Raw genomic sequence first — 17,807 nt, 5'->3', positions numbered from 1 at the left:
TTATCGTAATATTGTGATGATGATCTGTATGCAATATTCACTTCATTTATCTAAATGCACTCGATGGTTTGAATGTTTGTGACATTCCATCCAAGATGTAGGACGTGGAATGAAAATAGTTATTAATGAATTGATTCGACTAAATTGCGCGGAATAGAAGCTCCAACTATCATACATCTTTCTCACTCGAGGCTTTTATTTCTAGTTTCTTGTGCTTCTGTGTTATTCTGTGTTATACTGTTTTCCTCCACGTACAGAAATGCTGCAAATGAATCAAATTCTAGGTGCACGAATCAGATACAGACTATCAAGATAAAAACAATTTTTTTTAAACAATAGTCGCAACTACACAGAATGCTACTCAGAATTAGGTTGACAGGTCCTTATTATTTTATCAATTGTAACGACGCTTGAAACATAATATTATTTTCAAACACCAACATATTTTGCAGTAGTAAACCGAATTGTATTTTAGGGAAAGGTTAAAAAATCAACTACATCTCTCTTATAACATGAAATGATCTAAACGCTTTGAATGAGCAGTTTGAGTGATTCATACTTTAGAAGAATTGTTTCAGTACGGAGATGTTATTCCAAAACTTATTTGCTCTCAGCCAATCAGATGCAAGGATTTCAGTAGCTTGTCACATCTATGACAACTTGTCACTGATGACAAGTTTATGAAACGGGCCCCAGGAAAAAAAGAACAGACATGATGCATTTGTGATATCTGGTGTAAACCAACACAGCACTAATTTTCTTTGCCAACCACGCTGACCAGTAACACAAAATTAAGATCAAGTGATAGACTCTTGAAACGTGATTATAGCGTTTTTGTGTGAAATGTGAGCAAATAAAATTTTATCAACGCTTGAAAGGCGAAGTCAATTTGCAAATCAATTTGAGAAAGTCAATTCGCAGGTCATATTAAGAGTTATAGACACATATTCCTCGAAAGCTTACTTTCATATAAAGATATAATAAGAAATGACTTGAATATTGCAGAGGTATTATTAATATATTATATATTGCGCCATAGAGTTCTTTTTCTCTTCGATGAAATTTTTCCATTCACTCCGCTCAATTAATGCAAAGAGCAGATCAAATAGGAACAGCAAATCCATGGCAACGAATGGTATTAAATTTCTGACCGTTGTCTGCACAACATCGGTGGAGAAGCTTTACGCGATACTCTCTAAGAAGCGGGGCGTTGAAAATCAATTTCACGTGCCAGAGAGGTGGCGGACTTGACATTAATAAAGGATATTGGAAAAAAGCAAGTCAGTGTTAGTTTATCACGGAAGCAATCAATGAAATTAGCTCAGATGGCGACGCTGAATGCATTTACTGCATGCGATGGAATACAAATCTACAGTCGCTCGCCAATCGGCAAATATAAAGGTATAACTAAATCAACTTGAATTGCAGCGGTGCATTTTTTTTTAATGAGAATTGTGTTAACATCACAAAGCCATGCAACGACCTAGGAATGATAATTAAGTAACACTGTATAATTAGTAGGCAGATGCCTATTGCTAATGCATATAAAATGGAATATATTTGAAATATTTAGATACCTACATTTTACCACCTAGGAGATAGCAAAATAGTTACTAAATCTGTAACAGAATGTTAAAAATATTAATTTTGTTATTACCCCTTTCTTTCATTCTTATCTCCTCTTTTAATTCTTCTCCTTCTCATTCTTTCAACGAGCACCCATATTGTGTTTCATCAATTAAATTCAAAAAGCCTTTCACCTTGAATAAACTGCAACGATCCAGCATAGACAATGTTGCTTAAACAAATGCTGTATCTACTACATGTGTAATCATTGGTAGTAAGTACATTGAACAATAGAAAACATGATGTGTTACATACATTAGCATCATAATTCGGAACTCAAATTCATCAAAATTTTGGTCAGTATATGGCAGTTATCCACATTGCGTCGATAATTATCTTTCCGTCAGTGAATGAAGCCAGAGTCATTCCTCCGTCACACACAGACACAGACACAGACACAGACACACATATATATATATATATATATATATATATATATATATATATATATATAATACCATAAAGGGTACACTCCATCACATAGAATAAAATCAAATTCGAATAGTGATTTTCATTGCTTCATTCTCCTACGATATCATGATATCGTATACTTGTGATCCTTTCGTAAATATTTCATAAGTTATTTTTATTATGAGCCTATATTCCTTTACAAATCAATAAAAGCCATACATTGTGCATGATTTGTTTTCTTCTTCAGAAATGTATGTAACCTAATAACATGAACAATTTAAGGAAGACTTATGTTGACAGGGCATATCAATGTATTTGCATACTATATATTACTCTATATGATATCTCTGTTCTGGGTTTTAAAAACTTCACTATTTTGTTTTCTTTTATTTAATTGCGCTTTATTTTTGAACACCAACCTAAAAAAAGAAAGAAAGAAAGAAAGAAATAAGGTGGATTTCCATCTTAGAGTATTCTAGCATATTGAAGGAGCGTGGCTCAACTACTTTTCTAGACTTCCATTCCTGTTCTTATTGTTATTATTTAGTATTATTCTTTTATGCCAGCATTCAATCACGGTTATCTCTGCAAGCCGCTTTCTGGAGGCACCCATATTACTACAAATCTATGTCAGGAGAAAGTGAAGGTTATAAGAGCACGCGAAAACTACAAATCCTTTTTTCTCCCTATTTTACGATTCTGCTGCCTACTAAGAGAAGCTGTTGTATAGGCTTCGACACAGTTACGTAATTGACCCAGATAACTGCTTTAGTTTGTGAATACATTATGAGATTGTGCGGTCCACTGCTTATCAAATCTGTTTAATCATAATACACCCCCATTTAATCAATAGCAGAAGACATCTTAGACTTCTTGCGCATCCATATCCGATTAATCTTATTATATCATATCATAGCCATGGCAACGTACCGCGTAAGATGCTTATGATCCAATATAGTCGTGCCTAGTCCAAGGCCAAAGCCGAATACACTAATCTAATAAGAACGAATTACTTGTACAACACAGTGGCTATTCACTCTGTTTAACTATATATCTCGTACCCCTCTACAAGTGTAGTCTCACAGTATCAAACCTGCCCCATATCTTGAAGTGTGTCGTTCCTTTATATTTTTCCCATATGGGTTCTCACCGGATTTTAGATTACCAATAATTTCTTCCGTCTTGGGTGAGCGTGAGGAATGTTTCCAGTTGTTCGTTTGTTAATTCATCTTTTGTCTCTTTCACAGCGTGATGTATACCATAATTTTATAAAGGATAAGCATGAAAGACGGCGTATGAGTGATGAAAAAATATGATGCATCAGTGCCGATAGCGACTCTCCGCAAAATTTTCCACCATAGTCATTATCCTGTTCCTCTTTCTCTCCTTCTCCTTCTCCTCCTCCTCCTCCTCCTCCTCCTCCCCCTCCTCCTCCTTCCCATCATCATCCGAATCACGCCACCATCATCGTCGTCAACACCATCATCTTGTTCTATTTTCTTGTTTGTTGTTTTTTTCTTCTGCTTCTAATGGTACATCTTTTACATCTTTTCTTCGATAACTTCAACTTTTTCTATTATACGGATATCACTTACAGGATGACCTACAAGACTTGATAAAGCTTGAAGCTATATTCTAAGCTATGTTTTGAAGCCACCATATTGCTATTCTCTAAAGAAGATACAATTTCCCTTCACATTCATCAGTTATTCAGTTCATAATCACCGCGTTACGTTTTAGTTTCCTCTCTCGCAGAATTATGTTCACACAAACGCACTGTAAAGGGTAATGATATACATGATAATTATGATTGAACACTGCAATATTTTTATGCCATCAAACGTTTTTCTTACAAACTACTCGTTCCGTTTCAAATATTCTATTACCTGGTTAGTTTTGTCCATCGACATGTAGAAAACTGAATTACCGAGAGTAGAGATGATATGGATTAATTATCTGTAATTCATGAACATGCCAATTCAAAATTAGAAATGGCCAGTCTCAGTCAGTGTTTGGCCTAACTGAAATGAATAAATTGTCGTTATCTTAACTTTATAACAAGTATGCGCGTATATACACATGACACATATTATAAGTATACATCACAGTGGCGGGTCCAGGTAAGGCGCACCGGGCGTCCCCCCCCCCCCCCCGCCCCCCTTAATTTTTGTTAAAACAAAAGAAATTAAAAACAATGGGGGCGCGTGCGCCCCCTCTTTAATTTTGTAAAGGCGCCCCCCCCCCCCCCCTTTTACGGATTCCTGGATCCGCCCCTGAATGTCTTTGTTTGCTTATGTCATTTCATATTATTACTGTACAATCCATTCTTAATCTCCACTACACCGTTGTATAACAGTGTTGGGCATATTCCTTTTGCCTGGAACAATTAATCATGGCATTGCTGTCACCAATCACCTTATTGGAACATCTGAGCTAAATATCACAGATTAACATTGATTAGGGAGACATTTAACTTGCTATGGTCATCCGTCCTATATGTGCTCCGATGAAGGATATAGATACTCGCTCTAAAATTAACCATAACGGTTATTATTATCAATAACGACATCTATGATTCACACCAAAGGATTCTGATGTCACAGTGTGAACAAACATTTCAAACTCTGCAAATTATACACGTGGACGATACAGTCATGAGAGCGCTCTATGACCACTGAACATCAGAGGATCACTGCAAAGCGGAAACGAAAACGTGCTAACACACTCACACACACACACACACACACACACACACATACATCTTAACTTAAGACGGCACAATAATTGGAACCGTAAAGGACAAGTCCACCTTCATATTATATATGTGGATTGAGTGAAGACAACAATGTTAGTAGAACACAATATCAGTGAAAGTTTGGGGAAAATCGGACAATCCGTTTAAAAGTTATGAATTTTTGAAGTGTCTGCTAAGTCACTGCTGGACAGTGTATGATGTTACTTGCGTACAACGTTATACATGTTATAAGGAAAATAAAAAGAGCATTTCACAAAACTTTACTTTTTGAATAAGGTGCACATTTCTTCGTCTTGTTACTGATGTATGTTAAGGGTAATTTCCCCGGTTTTCCAAAAGAGAGAAGTCGAGTGTTCTTTTGCTATGTGAGAAAAATGGAAATACAAATGTATGTTGAATTTTCTTTATTCTTTCTTTATATCGTTGTACACATGTGACATCACAAGTTATAGTAGTCTTCTCATCCAGCGGTGACTAAGCAGAAGCTTCAAAAATTCATAATTTTTTAACGGATTGTCCGATTTTCCTCAAACTATCACTGATGTGCCCTACTAATATTGCTGCCTTCACTCCACCCAAAGGGCTATAAAGGTGAACTTGTCCTTTAAGCGGGTAATGCCCATCTTTGGCAAAATGACTGCATTTTGAAGAGTAGAGAAAGCTGGTATCACTAGTCATCTATACCAAGGGAGAAGCATGTGAAAACATTCATGTCATTGGATTCTACTGTCAAAAACCAAAAAGAACAAAAAAAAACCACTTGTTTTCAAGAACGTTCATGTTCACGAAAGCAGTCCGTCAGTTTAGAATGTCACTCCCTGCATATACCTTGAAACCAGTGACTGTCAAAAACCTTTCCGGGGGTATAAGCATAATGATAAGGGGCGCTTGTTCCTATTCTAAAAGCCTTCATGATGCATCTGCATCAGTTTTAATGTTTTTAATCCAAATAGTCTCTTTCTTACTTGATCGGCAGTATGAGGTACTATAGTTTTCTTCAATTTGTTTCCCTCTGTCAAATAAAATTTGTAAGATCGCAACTGCTTATTCTACATTTTTAACACACATGTCGAAAGAAGAAACCAGCGGGAATCGAACTCGTCATCAACTGCTTTCCGGGCAGCAACACTATACCGCTTCGGCTATGAACTTGGAACATACCCAAGCTCCAATTTTCTGACACTGTGATGTTACGTATAGTCCAAGGCGGACAAGGCATATTAAAATGAGAGCAAGAGATTATTGAACGGATGGGTGAATATTGCGGTACGAGTTTTCTTCCCTTTGTCTCCCTCAATTTAATGAAGTTTGCAATCTCCACCCCTGTGCTAAATAATCTCTTGCAATATTGATTGGTATAGAAGTTTTGAATGTATATAGGCCTACTGTAAGTACAATATTAGTCAAACAATTACTCCCTTAATTCTGTAATTGCAAATCATCTCTATTAATGCCTAACAGTTTGAGCATTCATGTCTTTTTATTAAGTTCCATACTATCTATTCATAATATTATTTAAACAAAATTGATATCATGCAGTTTGACGACCAGAAAGCAGTTTTTACTGCTGTAGCAAAGAAAGGATGCATCTTTAATATAGTTGTCATTTTTGAGCTCCGTAGATATACATGACTATACAATATGTTTTCCTTGGAAGTTCAGTCAATCGTCGACATTAAAAGAACTTTTACACGTTGGACATTGCGAAGATTCATATGAATTTTACGAAATACATTGACATCAACGCTTGTGCAGAAAAAAGATAACAAGCATTTACTTACGTGCATTGGTTAAACGAACCGTTATAATGACTAAGGGCTATATATACTTCACTTTATTACATTTTGAGGGATTGAGGATTTTCTATACGTAATCTCGGGGAAAAAACGCCGTCGTACACTTCGCGAAATACGTTTTATTTCATGTGTATAGGTCCTGCACCTGCTGAATCACGGGAACGTAACCCTTGACATGTGCCAGGAACATTTGACAGTGCTTACACTATCTTCTGTGCTAATGGATATACTCAAAGCAGGAAAAAAAAAAGGGTTAACCAGACTACTAACAGACTAGACAGACAATCACGGGAGGTAATATGATAGAATGATTACAATTGTTACATTCAGGGCATACATGTAGACAATAAGAGAAAACTATGGCCTCCCCCCCCCCCCCCCCATACGATCATTTTGGCGATCGAAGTTAATCGAAATTGCGGTACACTTTGTTTTCTTCACAAATCGTGAGCACGGCAAACCGCTGAAAATTGAGGATTGGTGACGTCAAGATACTGTTTGGACTGCATACAGAAGCGTTTAGCTCTGTCACACTGTAGACTATTCACCTGTACTCCCCTTCTTCTATCGGTACAGGCTGTCAAGTCGCCATCACCGTGTAATGCTCATTGCACAGTAATTATGGCTGTCACGGGCACGACAGAAAGGGGATTGTTTATGTCTTTTTAAATTAATGTCATTTTCTTCAATAATTGTGACCTTCCCCTTACATCCACATCAATGCTGACTTCTCGATACAGTATGTAATTAGGTCTACATATCACAGATTCAAGAACTGGTCGAGCAAAGTATTATCATCTCGGAGTTTCCGGTCATTTCATTTTCCTTCCACTTCTACACCCAGTAAGTTCCACCCTTTAAAGTAATTTTTGTCTTCCACGTTGTCATCGACAATATAACATCACCTGATAATGATAGGCATTATCACTGCTATGCAATTATTACAGCAGTGACCAAGATCACACCGTCACAAGAATGATCTGATACGTCTCGTAGGATAACGCCTGCTCACTTATCCAGATTTATGGATATTTTACCCTGAAGACAGAGTTATTAGTTATATTCTATCCATCAATGTATATACAGCTCGGAGTTTATTTAGTCAGCGTTAAGTTGGTTGCCGCAATGTCGGACAAACCGCTGTCAAGTTTTCTGGGTGTATGCAGGAGCAACCTTTGTTATGCAGGGATGTACGCATACATTTTTGATATCATGCTATTCGCATACAGGTCGATTAAGGTTCATTAAAGGGATGGTACAGAATTGGTGGAGATGAGAATTGGGCTTTAAACTTTTTGCGAGATACCAAGAAACCACTTATGATATAGTACAGAGCATACCATTTTATGAGGAATTCAAAGTTTATTTGATGAAAATCGGGAAAAATAAAGTAAAACAAAGCGATCGTAATAAAGTGTGGGTCCCACACTTTATTAGAATCGCTCTTTTTTGGATATCTCAGCCATTTCAAAACCAATTTTCATCAATTGAATTCCTCATAGAATTACATGCTCTTTCATAATTATTTCATAAGAGGTTTCTCATTATCTCACCAAAAATGTTAGAAACCTGAAATTAGGTCTCGACCAAAACTATACAATCCCTTTAATGCGAAGTATTGTCCGCAATATTGAAGGATCGAAGAAAGAGAGAGAAAGAGAGAGAGAGAGAGAGAGAGAGAGAGAAAGAGAAAATGGTTTGTGTGAATCCTTTGATAATAGACCAGATAACCATGACTGTGTTTTTGAAATCCGCTCTCTGACAGGGACCTACAGTATGTCTAATCAGGTATGATAATAACTACTTTAGTAACTCACATCCAGTAACTACTATACCCATATAACTGCATACCTGAAATGCACTGAGGCAAGCCGTCGATGTCAAGTTGTCAAGAAAAGTATTTGTTGTTATTAACGATTTTCTGTAGCGTAAAACTAAGCTTGGTATAGTAAACTGGTCTCATTTGACCTGGTGCAATTTATAGCTGCTCACACGTTCATTGGAATCAAACCTTCAAATCAAAGTACTGACAGTTTTTTTTTTTCTAAAAGGAAAGAACTCTATAAAAACATGGAGAGTGTTCTATGGTGTTTAATGTTATAATTTGAATAAGTGCGTATAATAATAAAAATATGAAGTTAGAATCACTTCGATATAATACCGTCGCTTCTCAATTCTTGGACGGATATATCACACAGTATCGTGTAAACGGTAATCATTCACTCTAAAAACGCAAATGTTGAATCAACATTTAAAAGGGCCGAGGAGTGACAGCATTTTTTGAAGTGTTGCATCCAACTTTTAAAATAACATTTTAAATGTTGAATCTAGCAGGAAAACCAACACTTTGAAAATGTTGTCACTCCTCGGCCCTTTTAAATGCTAATTCAACATTTGTGTTTTTAGAGTGTTGAGATCTGTTGAAATCTTGCATCCCATAATAGTTATAGCAAACACATTCATTATAGTTTCCAAGATGACCGATATTCCCACCTAGCTGCCTTGCATGTCTCCTTTTAAAATCTTACTTTTTATGAACGAATCAACAGATCTTATACAATTAATGTATCATAGGATTGATTGGTTACAAACCTTTGGGTCGTATAAACAACAGAAACAGGTGAAATGTTTCTCAAAAGCACGTAGAATTGGGCATTTGCCACTGATTATATTAATTTGCTTATCGTTTGATGTCTTACATCTTGTAAAATACCTCAGGCTTAACACGTGATGCACAGAGATATTACGAGCCTCAAATAAAAGCAAATTACACAAGGGATTTCAAAAATTACATTGTCAAATTACCTTTAAAGTGTTAAAGATTACATATAAAATAACAGTTAACCAAACTGAGAGAATTTAGGGTAAAGACACAAACCAATATAACGAACCAAGTCAAACAAAACAATCAACAAAGTACACAAACAACTTTTTGTTTCCTTTATGTAACTACCGAAAAAAATACACAGATCACAGATCACCAACCTTATCTAAGATCGAAAACTGGGTCACATTAGAGATGATGCCCGTCCTGTCCGAGTGTCGTACGAGATGCGGATTTGCCCGGAACAGAGGAGACTTCCTTTCAGCTGATGAAACACCAACTTTACTGAGAGATGAGAACCTGCTGCCAGCACTCAACACTATACACTGCTCCGCGGTATACCGTCTGCTAGTGATGGCGCCATTGGAGTGGTGGCGACGCGCGGCGGAAAATCAGGCGCAGCGCGCGCCAATTACCTGAATGCAGTGTAGACTCCGTGATCGTATAGAGTGATCATTCTGGTTTGTTTGTTTGTTTGTTTTTTTCTTTGAATTGTCCCTCGACTTCCCACCCCCCCCCCCCCCCGTCTTCGTCTTTATTATGTATAATTTATCATCTCCTATGTAGGCCGTATCTCTGTGAGATCAATCTTGACCTCGGGGAGACAAGATGCATGGGATGGACGTTTGTGTTATTTCTTGACTAGTGGAATCGATGTAACTGCGAGTATGGCTTGCACAATGAAGGATGATGTCGTAAAGATCATATACTGTAGTCGGTAGGCCCTACTTGGAATGCGCTCACTCAACCTGACATAAATTCCGATGTACCCCTCCCTCTTCTCCCTTTCCCCCTTCCCCTCCCCCACTCCCCCACCCCCATGTTCTTCCTCCCTTTCCCAGGTCCATCTCTCTCTCTCTCTCTCTCCATCTCCCTATATATTGATAAAGTATTATGTATCATATTATTTTTCGTCACTTCAACAAATTCTGCACTCCATAAAACCTGATGATCTGTATATAGTTACTTTGTATCTCTCTATATGTCTTTCTTTTGTACACCATGTATTATTCAGCCTCCCGTTCATTATGTTCACATTCATGAGTGTTTGCCTATGCTTGCACGAGTGTATTGTGTTTGTTTATAGTGTGTGTGTGCGTGTGTGCGTGTGTGTGTGTATGTCTGTGCGCGTGTGTGTGTGTGCACTCATGTGTGCAACAGAAACAGAAACATTATTAATAACTAATTATCCAGAATTTTGTGGCAATCTCACACTATGAATTACAATAAATCAATATTAATTTTGTGAAAGACATCCACTACATCTGCACTGCATACTATATACAGCATAATGTGTCTTGTAATAATCAAAATTAATATTAAAACATGATCTTTAAGTAATTGTTATTTTGGTACACAAACTTTTCGTTGCTTGGTTGGTTTCTATTTGTGTTTTTGTTTTATTCATTAAGATTGTTTGCTTAATGGTTTGCTTGTTTCTTGAGTTATATGTTTGACCGCCATCCCATGGTATTGCTGCCTCACCACCCTCCCAATGTCTTGATGTGCCTCTGATAAGGGCATCAAACCAAAACAAACAAACAAACATGTAAAGAAACAAAAAGGTTACAACCGGATCCCCTGCCTTGTTATTTTTATGTATGTTTGCTTGGTTGCATGTATTCTTTGCAAGTTTGCTATTGTTTTGCTTCGGTTTTGTAAAAGGAGTCTGCAGTCAGATTTGTTTCGATTTTCTGAGATAGTGTGATGTCTTAAAACACAGTAATTACGTTATGAAATTTCCACATTGCGTTGTTGGTTTGTTTTTTCCACTCTCATCTGCCGTGTAAGACAGTGTCTTAACTGCACAATTGCGTGAGATTACTCTAAAGAAATAAAAAATCGCTCTGAATGAGGTACTCTTCTATGATTATTATGCTGACATTATGAACACAATTCTGATTTTTTATTGTTCCTTGTATATTAATGTGAATAACATTATTATACCTCCTCTCCCCCCCCCCCCCCTTGTCTGCCATTTCCCCTCTCCTAAACCATCGAAAGAGAGAACTTTGTCGGCATAAGATAAGTTGTGAGAAAGGTATCTGACAGCATTGATATTGTATATTGATTACTGACTCCGGCACATTTTGTATCAAAAATATATTGGGATTGTTACTCACCCTCTCCTATTTCTCTTAATGCAATTTGGTATGGCAAACATTATGCCACTTGCACCTTTAAAAAAGCAAACAAACAAACAAACAAACAAACAAACAAACAAGCAATCTGTCTTGAAAATAAAGCTGTTAGAATAATAGTTGGTGCCTTGCTTATAGAAGCAATCCTGAACAATATCGCTATCAGAATATGAGACTGATGACAATATTATTCATGATAAACTGCTTTTTAAACAAGGTGTTTTGTGTACAAAACTATGAACAAAGCCATACCGTCCTGTTTTAGAGACCCTTTTCCCTCAACAAGATCTTTCATAATTTCAGCACGCGATCACTGACTTGTCTACACCTTGCAAGTCATATGTGTTGATTGCCCTATACCAGTATAATATTCGTTTCACAGGATAAACACTTTGAAACTCACTCTGCATGTAACCAGTATCTAATCTGTGAATGTATTAAAATACAGATGTAAGAAATACCTGTATTTATTGTTCACTGTAAAAAGTAATTGTCAGAATTGTTGATCTAGGGTAGATATAAAACAAGCATGCATGTACACTGTTAAGTTGTGGGTTGTTGTTTTGTTCGTGTGTTTGGGGGGGGGGTTAGAGGGAGGAGGTTGGAGTCTGTTAACTTGTATCTTGCTTATTTCTTTTTCTTCTCCTTTTCAATTCTTCCTTCTCTGTATTGGTATTTTATGTGTGTTTGTAGGCCTATATATATACGTCATTTTGGTATCAATTTCATTCACACTGTTGTGATTATTGTATATCACGGCATCCCAACACAAGTTATTACCTCTGTCTTTGTGACTTCCAGGGTCATGTCCTCATCAGATCACTATGTCTTCTGATTGATCTGATATGAATGGAATAATACACTGAATTGAATTGAATTGAATGATTACGGCCTGTTTTACTCACGTAAACTTTGGTTACATATAGCCATATAACCCTTCATGGGACGCAGTGAAAGTCAGGTGCAAGAGGCTGCCCTCTTTTGTCTCACACCACACAATGGTAATAATCTTCCGTCCGCCGCAGTGTACATGTGTTGTGCAGGGCCCGGGTGGAAGAGATCTTCCCCATCCCTGGTTACAGGAGTTCTTTCTCCCTCACTGGTAGAACGTATTCCTTCTATCGCATGTCTCTATAATAATACGTGTTTATAATGAAGTCATTGGTCTGCGTTTACGCGCGATTGATCTCATACTCTCCCTCCCCCTTTACATCATGTACGTGCCAATCCACTGGCACTATTCATTAGTGGATTTATTCATTCACATGCCAATCCACTATTCATATTTCCATTAGGACAGATGCAATAATAGTGATTACCGTTATAGCGTTGTATGTAGCCCCTTCCCCATTACGCCAACTACCAATCCACAAAGTAATAAGTTCATTACTAGTAAGTACAACAGAATCAATGCACTCAACTAATTGATTCAATTCAATTCAATTTATTCAGGACAAAATAAATCAAAAGTACATTATGTACACAATAAAAACAGAAGCAATGTGTATAAACATACATGCACATGTTATGGAAATTACTAGTTGTATGATGTCTCATTAGTCAGAACCTTCATCTCCTTGATAACGTTAAATTCTAGATTGTTTCACCATGCAATGCTTTTGAAATACGTTAAAAGAAAATATTGTTGATAAAATCAATGTTCGATTTCACCCATTCCCCCCCCCCCAAAAAAAAAAAAAAAATCCCTAAAGAAGCGTCTCAACTCTTTTCTCATAGATATTTCCAGGAAAATCACTTTGAATGAACACATAGAATGTATAACCCCTCCATTTTACATCGTATATAGATAAATATATGAAGAGTTTGTTCGCAAAAACCGATACGTCCATAAATTTTGAAGATTTTGAAGTACGGTCTCTGTCATAAAGTACAAAATAATACCTTTTAAATGATATATTAGTCACTGTAATATATAAAGGTACATTTTTGAAGTTATGGTCAAAAGAAGCAAAAATTTTCTTATTATTCTCTTTGTTTTTTTTTTACCTTTAATCGCAAATATCTCCATTTGGCAAATATGGACTTATCGGTTTTTGCAAACAAACTCTTCATATGGATATATATGGATAAAAACAATTAAAGTGTAAGTACCTATACATTCTTCTTCTTCTTTTTTAACTTATTGAGGCGTTTCTGAATAGCATTTTTGAGAACCCCCATTTTCAATAGTGGGATTATAATCATAATTATGAAACCCAATACGATCAAAGACCTTCATCGATTCCTGGACTATAACGTAAAATCAACTAGAGCTAAAAGTATAGTAAAACGATATGCACAAAACAACAACAACAACAACATGCCATGCGATTATATCAAATAAAATGAAACAAACATAATGATGCGTAGGCCCTAGTCAATTATAATTATTTTTGATAAATGACTTTAAAGCAATTAGATAGAGAAAATTATACATCAAAGGAAAACCAACTTGAAGACCCAAAAACATCAGTAGGCCTACACTTGTATTAAATATTCAGTGTTTATTATTATGTTTCAAACACTGATGAGCTACTCGTCCAATATGTATATATGTCCGCAGACCATCTTCATTAATTTTCATATTGAGTTTGAAAAGAAAAATGTAAGCCCTGTATAGATATCTTGTTTGTAACAGACAATTCTCACTGGCAATGGAGCGACATTATCAATTAGTGACGAAACAAAACAAAAATACAAGTGCTGGACGTGATGATTTCAATAACATATTATTCAAAACAATTACTAGTCATGTACATAACTATCCCACGCGACGATCCGATGAATTTCATCTTCCATTAATGAGAACCGCACAAGCCCAAAGTACATATACCGGACCCAAACTTTGGAATAATCTAGATGATAGTTTAAAAGATTCCCCCAAATTCGTCACATTTAAATACAAATTCAGAAAACACCTACTCTCTACTTATAATTCTACATAATTCAAATTGTTTTAATTCATGCTTGAGCTTTCACATGTCCTGATGTCGCAGCACTTGGTGTGTTCTGTATATGCAGACCTCTCTTCTTTCTTCTCTCCTCTTCCTTTCCTGTCTTTTGTTCTTCGTAGACTTGTATTGTTACCGTCTTCTACTCCTCTCGGTACTGTCTCGCGTCTTATATGTGTGTGGGTACATGTGTGTACGAGTGTGTTGTCCTTGTCATATTTTCCCGGTACACGTGGTTCAGTGAACAGTGCCCGGGCATTAGCATTGATATTCTATTCTTATTTTTTTTCCCGACCTGCGTATCTCAATATAACTACATGTATATCTTTACAAATGACTAAATAATCTATATCAAATATAATAGCTATAAAAAAACCTCGAATACTATATTATTATTTACTCATTATTTATCTAGCGATCCACGTCCCACAAGCTTTGCTTTTTAGTGGATCACTATTTTCCATAATCGAATCTATTTTCCGCACGCCCACGAAGTACATATGTATTGTTCCTCCTTAATTATTGTAATGTTGTCATATAATTTATCTCGGATACTACATGAATTTTGCAAATGTTTGAACAATATCATTTCATGACATGTATACTTTGTACTATGTTTTGATTTTCGTTGATTGGAAATAAACTATGATTGAATTGAATTGAATTGAATTTCCCAAATTGGTGAGGTCCAGTAAATAATATTGTCTATCAATGCCTTTATCAAGCGCAGTGAAAGTGCCACTTTTTTACAGTTAAAGAATTGTGATGTCAAATGAGCATGTCCCTTGTGACAGTAGTGTAATAGTGAAATCTCCCTGTTTGTAGCTGCATTTGATTTTTTTTTTTTTCATTTCCATTCAATGCATAAAAGTTACATCTGGATGATGGGTGAAAAGTGGTTCAAATCGTAGTTACTACATTGTACAATATCATTTACTGAGTTTACTATATACAATGTAGTACACTGTAGTATAGAAAGTTGCGTGATAAATACTGATATATCGATCAAATATATTTTTAATATTTTAGGCCTATTTCTCTATCGATTTCGCTATCGAGCCTCTTATCCCATCACACACGCCACACGTCATGCTATGCGTGCATCAAAGAACGAACGAGAGACGCAGACACCACGTATACGTACGTCGGCGCGGCACACACACACACACACATAACGAGCCAGCGCTGTTATGTTCCACAGCATTATACGTGGTCGTCACACGGTACGGTGAGCAATCTTTTTCTCGTGACCAGTCGAAGTCAAACCGTATTGTATGTTGTGAAATTTCGTTGCGTGCAGAGGGTCTGTCGTAAGTATTTCACCCCGTTTTGATAGTTTTTACGGCTGGTTTAGTAAGTAAAATGCTGTTGATAAATAGACCCTCTAGATCTATGTGTGTTGAACATGAATACGTGCAGTCAGGTTGCCTCAGCTCAGCAGCCTTCGGTCTTCAACACGTTCTCCGGCACACAGTGAACTGCTACGTAGCTAGATACTGGTACAACCGGCGCAACACGTCAATTCCCGCAGTAGAGTCTACGAAGATTCACCCATATTCACATGTCTTTTCGGGCCGCTGGAAAGTCCTCCCACTTTCAGCAAGCTTCCACTGCACTGTATGTCAAACTTGAATACCTTGAGTTTGACTCCTTTTTATTGCAATACGGTACCAGTCAGCAGTATTGACTGCTACTAAAGTATTTATTAAATGAAATTACTCTGCAAAGTAAGTAATCTGCATGATCTGTAGTGTTAGTGTTCAGCGTTCAGTGTTGTACTTCTTTGACAGGATCAGGAATGCAGCCATCACCTAGAACTATGTATACTATATAGACATCTACTGACTTCAACATGTTGAATCTGTTTTGTTTATGTAGTGTTATGTCTAGTTAAATCTAGTGTTAGGGGTCTAACTGTAAAATTAGTTGCTTCCACAGGTCACAGCTGACTTTGGTAGCATATTCCAGTGAGATACTACCCTGTGAGTGGAGTTTTTTTCCTAATAGATTAGTCGTGCATGTTGCTTTTTATCACCATTGATGCCAAATCTCTTCTAAATCTTATATTATGATAAGAAGAGATTGTCACACACTCGGGCAGTGCAGTGCAGCGATGTTTCATTACTTTCAATGTTGTTTAGGTGTCTCCACTTCATTCCTGACAGATTTACAAACTGCCTGGCAGAGTATGCCAACTGCCTTAGCTGTGAGCACTGTGAGCTGAATCCATTCCAGTGACCATGGTTTGTAGATGTATTTTTAGTTTACCAATGCTTTTGTGCCATGGGCCAAAACATGCCAAATTCTAACAGTACATTTCAGTACAATCTTTAGGCCTACACTTTTGAATAGACCTAACGTTAGATCTACATTGCTTTGTAGATATTAAGATGAAGACGGCAATCAAATAGAATCTTATAGACGCTACCTTGTATGGTAGAGTCATTTTAAGTTCAAAATTGTGTGTGGCCCGTAACCTCGAATCCCGCTGTAAACAAATTTGCATCAAATCATTGGATAGACTGAAATAGACTCTAGCTTAATTTCCAATTAGAGCGAGACAATCAAATACTTCAGTAGACCTACTCACCATGCTCACAAATTTGAATCGAATTGGTCATTGAGAAGCATCAATATCAGTGTTGACTTTTGAGTCGCTCAAAATAATCTCTTTTCTCTGCTCTTTAGGACTCCTCAAAATTGCTGAGTTTCATTTTACAACATTAACCATCTAGTCTAGACTACTTCAAGTTTTATCATCATAATATGCATACAGTATTGTACATGTACAGTACCTATGAATATATATATACGTGTGTAAGGACAAGCAAGTCTCACCAAAGAGTATCACAAATTAATATCTAAAACAAAAACACCTGTCCATTGTTTGCTTGCTTTTCTGTTTTTTTTTTTTTGTTGTTTTTTTTTTTTTTTTTTTTTTTTTGTGGTGATGGTGGTCTCTCTGAACAAATATGTGACCCTGCATCACAAAACCAACAAAAAGTCACCAGACATGAATTTTAGTGAAGGGTGGATTATGAAAGAGCAGACTTTAAGCTTTAAAGTGAACAATGCATTGTAACTCAATAAGCCTTTTCGCAGTCTCGACTGCGCATGCGCGACATTTTCTTGTCTCCAATTTTTTGGAGACAAACAAGCCTGAGCGAGGCGACCTGACCGTGCGGATTGTGCATCTTCACTCGTACTCCGTACTACTAGAGTCGCTGGATTTCCTTCATTTCTATCGCTATTTCGTTACTAACGAATGTCAGTAGTTTCATTGGCAAATATCTAAGCCCTAAT

General features: G+C 36.7%; 1 protein-coding gene across 1 annotated transcript in view; it reads left to right on the top strand.

The window, feature by feature from the left end:
- The first annotated feature begins 15,721 nt into the window (after positions 1–15,721).
- Positions 15,722–17,807, top strand: part of LOC140240839 (V-type proton ATPase 116 kDa subunit a 1-like) — a 37,017-nt gene continuing 34,931 nt past the window's right edge. The window contains exon 1 of the mRNA XM_072320611.1: positions 15,722–15,814. The gene's annotated coding sequence lies outside the window, so the exon portion shown is untranslated. The remainder of the gene's footprint in view (positions 15,815–17,807) is intronic.

The sequence above is a fragment of the Diadema setosum genome, chromosome 17 (genome assembly GCF_964275005.1).
Source record: "Diadema setosum chromosome 17, eeDiaSeto1, whole genome shotgun sequence".
Taxonomy (NCBI): domain Eukaryota; kingdom Metazoa; phylum Echinodermata; class Echinoidea; order Diadematoida; family Diadematidae; genus Diadema; species Diadema setosum.
The sequence above is the reverse complement of the archived record's forward strand: the minus strand, read 5'-3'. Positions and strand labels throughout refer to the sequence as shown.